General features: G+C 41.8%; 1 protein-coding gene across 2 annotated transcripts in view; it reads right to left on the bottom strand.

Annotated features, from left to right (window-relative positions):
- Positions 1–11,225, bottom strand: part of SLC6A1 (solute carrier family 6 member 1) — a 58,166-nt gene that overhangs the window by 42,790 nt on the left and 4,151 nt on the right. The window contains exon 1 of one of the 2 annotated variants that reach the window (XM_029964660.1): positions 9,541–9,593. The exons of the other annotated variant lie outside the window; for it this stretch is intronic. The gene's annotated coding sequence lies outside the window, so the exon portion shown is untranslated. Of the gene's footprint in view, positions 1–9,540; positions 9,594–11,225 lie in introns of those variants that run through there. 2 annotated transcript variants of the gene reach the window in all.

Raw genomic sequence — 11,225 nt, 5'->3', positions numbered from 1 at the left:
AAAATAACAAGTGGGAAAGTAAGTCAGATTTTTTTCCACAGAAAAATATCAGTTCTTATCTGCCTAGCACAGATTGAGCAAAGAGTTCTCCCCTGTGATGTAGCTCTAAGCCAATCTAAAACAGTCATAATGGACTTACTCCAAATATACTGCCAGACTGCAGGGATTGTGCAAACGGAGGCCTTGGCTCTGCTAAGCAGTAAATATCCTCATTTTCCACTGGGAGCTCATGTTACTTTGAAGGAAAAGGGTATTTTGCTAAATGGAGAGAATTTTAACAAACAAACAGCACACCATGTTACAAAGTTATTGCACTAAGGAGAGAAATCTTCATCTCCCTGTAGCTGTAAAAAGTTGCATTCAATGAACAACTTGGAAGAAGCAGAGAAAGGGAGCAACCTGATTTCTTAACGTTTTCCTGTAAGTCAGCAAAATGTAGACAAATAGCAAAAATCAGCTCACACCTGTGTGGGCCTGGTGACCTCCAGAGCTTCTCCCCAATCTAAATATTCCATGATTGTGCACCCTGCATCTGGATGATGTCCATCACACCCCTGAAGGTGGCACATTGCTTGGAGATGGTGGGGAAGAAGTGTCAGACCCATGGACTGCAGCCCTTCTTGCTTAATTGCTCATATTAAGGCAGCAGCTGTGGATAAAGCTTTCCATCAGGGAAGGTAGAATAAATGCTCCTGCCTTTTCTAAATTTTTTGGGTGTGTTTCTATTTGTTTGGTTTCGTTGCTGGTTTTTGTCTGTGTGCTTGTTTAAAATTTTTAAATAGTTTCCAAATACTGTCTCCTTCTTGTGTGAATGTTCCCAGAAGTGCCTCCCAGCAGCAGAGGCTACATTCAGCTATCCCCAGTTTTAGACTTCCATCATTCCCATCTTCAAGCCCCAAGACCTTTCCCATGGCTACTTGGTATTAAAGGGACACGCCAGCACAGGTACCAAACTCTCACAAAAACCTTATGGGTAACTACACTCAGGGCAAGGCTGGTACACTGTCATAGAAGGCAAAATTTTGACTTGCTTGTCACCCTTCAGAAAGGCCAATGCTGCAGTGGACATTTTTGTAGTCTTTTTTGTGTTTTTCAGGTTTGTTTATTAAAACAAACAAACAAACAAACAACCTTGTGCAATGGTTATCAGCAAATTATCATCTACCTCAATGAAAGACAAGGATGAAACTGAGGAAAGTTGGTTTCTTTGAGGCTGTGGAAGCATTTGTGGGTATCAAGTGGGAAATTAAATAGCCAGAAAAAAACCCAACAACTATGGGAGCATTATATTTTTAAAATTCCAATTCATTCACACTATGTGGGAATGTCAAATATTTACGTTTCATTAAGAAAATGTTGATAAAATCACCACTGGATTATATTAAATAGCATGGCTGAATTTTTCAAAGGAGACAAAAATACATATGTGTGCTTTTCAGTGGCATTGAGGTGTCTGCCTTCCTTAGACTCCTAAGATAAAAGAAAAAACATATGCTGAATGATGAATGCCTACTTTGGTTCTGAAATACTAGATTTAATTATGTTTTTGTCTAATGGCTGGTGCAGACTAGAAAAGGAAAGATGTAGATGGGAGCAGGAAAGGGATTAAATCTGCCAATCACATCCACAAATAGCACTACCATTTTTAAGATCCATTGGACCAAATCCTGAAGCCTTTTATTAGCAAAGAAATTCCCATTACCTTGTTCCACACAAGACAGCACTCCATACCTTGCATAATTCAACTACTGAATACAAAAAACTACTCTTTCTAACTCTTGAACTCTTCCAGAATTCGATTTTTATTATGCACAACATACTCCAGTGCACACAACAGCTCTTTTTTTAGGGCTTATCACAGCCAGATGACAAGGTGTCAGCTTTGAGCTACCCCTGAAGATTCCCCCTCCCTGTAAAGATGCCAATCTGAGATTCCACAAGCGAGGGCATGTTTGTGTTCTATCACATGTCAGCAGCTATAAACAACAGCCTGAAGGGAGCTTTACCCCCACTCCTGTAAACAAAGGAAGTCTTTATTCCTGTAGTAGCAGATCTCACAGGAAAACTGTGAATCTTGACTGCTACGTGGCAGAGATAACTCCTGCTCCTGCTAAGCAGAGCTCCCTAGAAATAAACCATGAAGTTGGAGACATTTATTTACAAGACAGTTTGGACATCCTCAAACACAACTCATTCAGTGTATTCTGCATTTCAGAGTCCTCTGCCCATCTAGCCAGCAATGGAATTTCATCTCTGATTTTAAGGCATCTGTCATCATTACACAAACAAAATATAGAGCCTTGCTTTAAAGCGAATGGAGATTATTTTGGTTCTAGAACTGGAAATATTTTGTGGAAGCAACAGTGACAATAAGTAGCTGGGACCGAATTAATATTATAAGAAAAATGAATGGAAGTAGCATTCTTTTGTGATACACATCCCAGAGAGAACAATAATCCATTCAGCTTTCCTGGTGAAAATAAGGACCCTCCCACACAAAAAGTCACAGCAGCCCAGCTGTCACCCAGTCAATATTTTATGCTCCCCATAAGCATTTCTAAATGCACAGAACTGCATTGTCCACCACTGTAACTGTATTAAGGCCAGTGGGGCTCTGGTTTTCTGCAAAGATCCCTGCCCTTTCTCATCTCTCTCTCTTCCAGCTCTGCAGTTTCCACCATGAGAGCTTCCTGCTGGAAAAGCAACACTCTTTTCTAGTGGCTGTGTGCAAACCTTCTATCTGAAGGCAGGAACATCATGGAGAAAAACTGCTGTACCTCAAACAGTCTAGAGGGGGATACAGAATAAATCTTGTTACAAACACAGAACTATACAATTACTTCATAAACAAACACAGCAAATGCCTTTAAAAAAATAATAAGCAAAGCAGTGTGATCTTAACTAGCCCAGCCCAGTAGAAAAGACAAGTTACAGTGGCAAACCTACAGGCAGGCTCCCAACGTTCTTCACACAGAAACCATCTCAGCATAATCATTGATAATATAAGCACAGCATAATGTATGTCAGCCATGGAAATCTTCTTACACCAGGCATTCTCTGTTGAAGTGCATGAATACAGTGCTGGAGAACAAAACTATCTGAAAACAGACATGTATTTTGCTTTCAGACACGAGACAGGCTGGCACACATGCCAGATGCTCAGCATAATAATCTCTTGTGACCCCATGTTGATTCTTAAGCAACAATTCTAAGGGGGTTTGTTGTTTGCCTGGTTTTTGGTGTTTGGTTGGTTTTTTGTTTTGTTTTGGTTGGGTTTTGTTTTTTTTGTTTGGTTGGTTTTTTTAATGGTTGCAGCATTCTGCAGAATTTTTGGTGGGGTTTTTTTTCTGACTTATACCCCTAATCCAGAAGCAAGCAAACAACAGCGGCCAGAATGAGGTACTGCAAGTTGAGGTCGTTACCTGCTGCTGTTCAAAGCTCTTTAGCTGCAAACTCTTTCTTCTCTCTGACCTAACTCCTCCAAGGGCCCGGGGCCAAACCCTGGGGAAAGCTGGATTACTTAGAGCAGACCTGCTTGTTACCACCCAGCCAAAAAGCAGTAGACCAAGTGGAATAAAATGGCACAGGAAGGACAAAAAAAAAATGCCCACCCCTATATGTTCCTTGGCCATTCTTTAATTCCAAAGGATCCAGGTAGGGTCTGCTGCTGCAGCACCAAGCTGCAACCATTTCAGCACTGCTGCTGCCACTGTTGCCAAAAGCCTCCTGTGTGCAGCAAAGGCAGGCAGGGAGTGTGGAGTTGATAGTTTCCATCTGCTTTCCAAGGAGGACACCAGAGGATGGTGCTAGAGTCTCTTCATTGTGCTCATCCCTTTGTAGTGTTAATTATTTCCACCTCTTTCTATCCACAGGGGAAGTACAACTGACATATCTTTGTGCAGTTGCAGTTATTTCCCCTCTTTCTGTGCTTCTACAACAGGAGCATTTGCTAACAGCTTCGTTGACCTCAATCTGCACGTCTTTATCACTCCCTGGAAGAAAAAAAATGCCCATAAATCTGCTCACTTTTATTTTCCTTGCTTTACTATGTGTTTATCAGTGTTATCTGTCATTCATGTGGTTTTTGGATTCGCTGCTTCCGCACTCCAGGCAGACAATCTTGACTGTAAACACATGAATGTCATTAATCCTCATATTTTGTGGCCAAAAGTGAACTGCAGTAGCTTTGGAGGGAGCCTGAATACAGTGCATTTCAAGGCAACATCTATGTCACCTTTAAAGAAGGCAGATTATTTCCCTGCCCCTCCATCTCCCCTCTAACATCAGCACACCAGTAAATGAAAATAATTCATCCCTAGCCACAATGCACATGGCTTTTAACTACCAGGTACAGAGACATTCACATGTTTACCTGCCCTACCTGAGGCACCTCTCAGCAATTCTCTTTTTAACCACTGGAAATAAATAACATGAAGTAAATTGCATTGCCCTTGCAATGCAATTCTGTTGAGATTTTCTACAGCTTCAAAAATAGTGGCAAAAGGAAAATATACAGGCCTCATGAAAGAAAAACAATCTCTTACAAGGTTCACTCTGAAAGCATGTGTTCCTCAGAAATAAAACAGCTTTTGTGTTACTCAGAAAACAAGGCAGCAAGTTCTTACATGAACTAAATAGGATTGCCTTTCTAATAATGTCAGTGCTGGCACAGACATGATCTGCAAATAATAGTTTTTGTTGGTTTTTTTTTTTAAAAAAATTATCTTGGATATTTGTGAACATATTTAAAGGTCCATATAAGTATTTCCCAAATGCATATTTGTCCATCAGTGAACCACTTTGGCTAAGATATACACACTCCTTTACAATAAAGACATTCTTTGATAATTTTCATTTAAAACTTCCTCACCTCCAAGATACTACCCTCATAAACTACCCATTTATTTTTAAGCAATCTGCATGAAGACAGCAGTAGGATATCATGCTGAAGCTCAATTTTCAATACAGAAAGGTATAAAGCTGTAATAAATTCCACCAGTCACAGTTCAACTCCCTTTTGTGGGAGGAATCACACTGAGACAAATCAAAATGTTCCATGGCCTCTCTAAATTGCTTTTGAACAATGTCCTTGTCCTTTATTGATATCAAGCCCAATTTCCATTGAGACTATCCCAGTAGTATATCATCAGTCAGTAAACCTGTCAAGTCCCTTGGAGCCCCTTGGCAACTGCTTTTGTCAATCCAACCCCTCCTTGGAAACTCTTGTTGTGTAAAATCAAAATCACCTTTATGCTCAGTGGCGATTGATACACTTGGAGTGGCTGAATGCCAATGTGGGAAAACATCTTCCCAGTCCTCCCAGTGTTGCTGTGAAGCAAAACCATCAATCTCCTTCTCCAGACACCCATGAAGGTGAAATTCTACCTCCTGCCACGTGTGTCCCCATGCACTGTCAGGCAGAGCTGTCTCCTCTTGAAGGCAGCTTGAAAAGGGAGTTCTGAATGATAAACCACAAAGACCCCCATTTGCTTGTATTTGAAATCCAGCAAAATCCTTCCTCTGCTCCTTGAGGGACCAAGATGCCAGGGCCAAATTCACAACGTGGAAAAACTACTGCTGATCTGTCCAAGTCACTGACCTTTCCCAGGTACACACTTGTCTCACTTTCCTGCTGTTTTCTTCAGAAATATTTATTCTTATCCTGCTGCTTATTGGAACGTTATTGTATTCAATCCAGCAACCATCTCATACGCCAGAGTTCTTGTGGGTTTGGGGAGGGGGCAGCAGCTGCATTTCTTCTCACCCCTGCACTCCCAAAATTTGGTCAGCTGCAGGGTGTTAGTTGTTACTTTATAATCACTCCATTCCTACAGCTTTCAGTGCAGTGAGCAAGGTAGATTTACAGAATGTGGCACACTAGACCTCAGCAATCAGCAGCAGTTTTCAGGTCCAGTGGAGTTCAACCAAGAGAAGTCACCTCAGAGGTGACATGAAAGGTGATATGTTTGGTAACCGAGATGGTTTTCCATAGAATGGCAGCACCACATTCCCTGTCTTTCACATGTCTTAGTTTTCTAGCCCCTCAAACTTTACTTTTTTTCAGAAAAAGATATCATACTATAAACAGAGTCCCTGCCTTTACCAAAGTTAGCACCTTTTTGATATCGAAAATTCCCTGGTGCAATGCAATCTGCTCACAGACATCAACACCGTAAAACACCACGGGCTGCTGTGTGTAGTTATAGACATTTCTATTTGTGCCTGTACTTAAAAGCTGAGTATTCTTTAAAATGGTGATATACCAGGACAGCACCAGATAGTCCAAGGACAAACAAGTGACAATCTGTGACTGTGCCAGCGCTACATGTTCATTCAGAAAGATGTTACCACCTTGTCAAGGTGACAAACCATTTCCAGCTGGGTGCACAGCACAGGCCAAACAAAAAAGGCTACAGCTGACACTCCATTCCAGTCTGGTCTCTTTTCTCCCAACTGCAGCACTTCCTAATCCAAGCAATCATCTTAAACATTGTCAAGTGACAGCAGGAACATGACTGACAGTAGGAAAAGATGAGAACTGTAGAGTATGTGTCTGTATCTGTGTGTGTACAAACACAAATACCCTGTGTGGTGTGTGTGTGTTTATGCACATACACGCACTTGCAAAGCTGACAGGCTGATCCCTGGACACCTGGAAGAAGTCCCTGGTCTTCCTGGGCACAAGAAAAGGACCACAGGGCATGTGAGGCACTGCTCCAAACAGTGCAGCCACAAGGCTTGGCCAAACTGGAGGATGATGGACATCAATAGAGTCAGGTTCCACTGAAGAAGGACTCTTCCTAACACCAAAGCAACGTCTGATGTCCAAGTTCACTAATTAGTTCACTCACTAAATTCAACATATATTTTGTTTCTACCAAGAGTAAGGATTTCACCCATGAATTGTTACAGAAACCAAGAAAACATTAAAGTGTTACCAAAAAAATGAAAAAGTAATGGTTTTAATGAAACATATCAAAGTGCAGTGCCACTAGTCCCTTACTATTTTTAAGTGCTCTAAAATGTAGCTGTCTGTACATTACAAAGCAGATGTCTTGGTTATAAACCAAGATATCTCAATACAAAAAAAAGCCCAGAAGAACTCCAGAGAAGCTGATCCTATACAATCAAGTGTTTTGAATTGGCAACAAAACCAGGTACTCTGCTGGGACATGGTTGGATCTAAACCCAAAAATAGCAGTGAGGAATAAATTCAATGACTCTCTGAGCACCATATTTGAGATGACCCATACTGATGAACAAAGTCACAAAAACCTGTGAATAATGCCCAGAGGGCACAGTAGCCCAGCATTTCTAAATATGTCCTCTCAGACACATTTCTGACAAATAATACCTTAGATACATTTTGAGTTACCAATCTCTCCCTCAAGATAAGGATCTTATGAGAGCTGACACAGAAAACCTGACTAACTCAAAGTTTCGATGCTTTTAAGGCAGATTCAGAAAACAGCCAGAGATTCAAACGGTGTGAGATAGGTGTGAAAAAATATACATAATTTCCAAAAGCCTGGTAAGGTCAATAATTACACAGTCATCCTCTAACAAGTGGCCAATTGCCAGAAATCCTGCTGAAAGCAAGTGAGAGTTTCTGGCATCACCTTTCCCAGGGGGATAACATTACAAGGACAGTTTTAATTTGCATTACCTCATCTGCACAATCATCCTGAGCAACAGTGGACCCAACTGCCTTCCACCACACGGAGCTTTTCTGGTTTATGCTGGTGAGGATCTGGGATATAGGTGCAACAACTAGAGTATCTTTGTCATTCTAAGACCCAGAAACTTAGACTGTAGAATTATAGCAAAACCATCCTGCTTCATTCATTTTTATGAAAGAATCTCAATCTGGCAAAAAAAAACCCCCAACAAACAGAAGCAAGTGTGGTCGTGCTCACACAGAATTCCTCCAAATTAAAAAGTGCATATTGTACCTTCCTCCAGCTTGGTGAAATGGCCAACACTGCCCTCATCCTCCTGGCTGTCAGTGAGTGTGATATTTCTTAATCACACACTTATTTTGCACAGCTATGCCACTAATTAGATCCGTCCTTGACAAGCTGGAACAAAAAGGAACTTTCCAGCAGCACACCAAAAAGAGCAGTGGGGCACTGTGACACTGTGCAAGTGTCCAGGTTACAGGCCACCATAAGAAACATTATACAGGTGGGAGTTCAGCTTCCTAAGGCCTTCTGTTGCCACTTCTAACTCAGGGCAGGCACCCCTTGTGCCTTGGTTCCAACACCTCATTAACTCTGATTTAACACAGCAGTGAGGAAGGACACTGTCAGCTCAACAGGGAAAGGCTCTGAACCTGACAATACTCTCAAGGAGCTCTGAACCTTCTCCCCCTCACACACAAAGGCCAACTTTTTTCAAATTGCCAAAATCTCTCTGGATTAGGTCCAGCTGATAACCTCCTCTCACTTGCTAGGGTGGATGGAACACACAGCACAAAGCACAGGATTTCCAAGGAATTCAAGCAATCTTGCAATCAATATGCAGCACAGATCTCTGCACTACAGCAGTTACATTATCTTGTGTGGCACATGCACTGTTCCCATGGCAACCAGCATCCTTCATCCAACTCCATTATTATGGCTGTTTGAGGCTTTCAGAATCTCTGGTGTCCAAGCCATTGCTCAGAGCTACTTTGTGCTAATAAGCCTTGAGAAAAGATACAAGAAGAAAAGAAGAAAATGCAGCAAACTCTGTTTTGATAATCTATAAGCAACATGGAAAGCAAGAAGTGGCAGGGGAAATACAATTCAATCAGCTGAGGGGAAGAAACTCTTATATAACCACCTTCATTAAGTGAGACAAACATAGTGCAAATTCTCTCCAGTCTCTTAATTCCAGAAAAATTAGCAGTCTGCTTAGTAAGTTTGTTGATGAAGAACAGCTTTGCAATAGGGATGAGGAAACAAAATCTTACCATACATCTACTGTAATATTAATATCTCTACAATTGATACCACAGAGATCTTTGTTTTCATAAAGGACTGAGTTTGTAAATATCAGCAGCAGAGTTCAAGAAAATAATTTCATTTTGACCCTTTTATGAAGTCTGATATTGAAGTTTTAAGGGGCTATTATCAAAATCTATAATCTTTACAGTATAATCTATGTTTGGTTTATATAAATTGTCCCTAGATACCTTAAACAAGCTGTCTCTATCAATAATACCACTTTTTCGTTTTTTCTTTTTTTTTTTTTTTTTTTTCCTGGCATTTAAGCATTTCCACATCAAAGCATTATAGCAACCTCATTAAGCTTTGCACAGCTTAATACAAAGTTTCTCTCAGTCACCAACGAGGGAATTTCAGGCAGAAAATAAATAACCTGATTTATTAAAGTGACCCTTGACAAATCATCCCTAAGTTGCTGGTTAGGGGTTTTACCCCTGGGAAATACACGTGGGTCAGTAGGAACAGAAATACTTTGAAGTTGGAGGGTTTGAATGCTCTTAAAAAGAAATGTTAAAATAAACAAAGAAGGCACTGCACTAGAAAATGTCCTTACAATTGACAAAGGAGACTGAGAGGCTGCTGAATCCAGCTGATCTTTGTTTCAGTTCTTTAATTGTGCTCAGCACCTGTTGGGAAAGAACAGGAATTCTTTAAGTGTCTTGGACCCCATCTACCAGCTGTGTTGGCCACATCCAGTGTCGGGTCAGCTGGATTCCTTGCTGTTGAAGGTAAGCAAGGTCAAAAGCAAGGTCAGTGATTAGTAGAGACCCACCAGGGAGATGAATGGAAGCAGCTGGGCCCCTCTCACAACCCCCCAGCCATGGTCAGAGCTGCCAGGCAGCAGCAAAGCCCAGTTTCCCGAGCGGTGCAATAGCAGGTCTCACAAAGCACCCTGGAGCAGGAGCCCTTCTCCCTTCTCCCTTCTCCCTTCTCCCTTCCACTGCTGCCACACTCCAGCCCCAAAGCAAGCCCTGCATCCCAAACTGGAGCCCAGGAGGGCTCCTGGCAGACCCTGCTCTTTCGGGCTGGAGAGCTGACATTACACTTGAAGTACGATTTTTCAAGCACAAGGCGTAAATATTTTAATATTAGGCTCTGCAGAAAATCGGATTAAAAAACCCCAAACCTTCTACTGTTGGTACAGGAACGTGTTGAGCATTGAGGAGAAGCAAGTGAGAGATGACTTGTTTGCAGCTGCTGCTATGTGGTGCAGTTCCCAACCTGAGAGCCTCCCGACCTGCTCGTGTCCTCACCCCACTGTTCCTGTGCCCAGCAGGTGACCCTCTGCTCTACCCACTGCAGGCCCAACATCACCCCCACCAGGCTGATCCTGCCTGTCCAAAACAGGGAAGAAAGCCACGATTACTACCCCAGAATGCAACTTCCACAACATTTCAGTGTCTTCCCATTGGAGGCTGCTACTCAGCTCTGGGACAGATTTTGAATTCTGCTCGTGTTTGACAGCCAGTGAAATCAATGGAATTAAGTTCAAGTCATTTGTACCACTTAAGCCCACAAAGAAGATTAACATATTTAATCATATATAGGTTCCTGCTATTAAATAGTTTGCAAGAGGAAAAGGCATGGAATTTTCCATCTGCGCCTTCCCTTTGGAACCTGCCCAACAACCACACACAACTCTACTTTTCCTGCTCGTTGAGATGGGAAAACTCTGTTTTCACAGAGAGGAAATGGAGAGATGACCCAGGAGTGCTTAAACTGCTCTTCCTTTTCGTGTGCTTCAACTCAGGGATGGCTGTTTCCTTCCAGCTCAAGTGCAGCTTCTGCGTCATCCTCCTGTACGTGACCAGCAAGGGACGCTAAAATGGGACTGTGAGGTGAAGCAAAGCAGCACACACAGCTGAGGAAGATGACATTGTGTTACCCTGAAGCCCATCTGCTAAGCTAGAGAGGATCTATCACACATGAGCAGTAAGATCCTTGAGGAATGATTTTATTTTTTTTTTTTTTCAGAAATGTTAAAGCCCTGTTCAAATAATCCCAGTTAATTTTAATTTCGGAAGGTTAGATAGTCCTCAGAATTTTCTCTAATTGCACATTCCTCAGAATAGACTCCTCTGGTTGCTCTGTAATCAAATCATAATTAAAGCATCTGTGTCATTTTATCTATCTCTTCCTGCTATTTGTAGCATTTACAGAAGGCAACAAAGATGCAGCATGCAAAAATTTCAGCACCAAGGCTCATAATCAGGGCAATAATAGGGATTTGTGCTAGTG

This window comes from Manacus vitellinus, unplaced genomic scaffold, assembly GCF_001715985.3.
Source record: "Manacus vitellinus isolate BGI_N305 unplaced genomic scaffold, ASM171598v3 scaffold_77_pilon, whole genome shotgun sequence".
NCBI lineage: Eukaryota > Metazoa > Chordata > Aves > Passeriformes > Pipridae > Manacus > Manacus vitellinus.
This window is presented reverse-complemented; position numbering and strand designations above follow the sequence as displayed.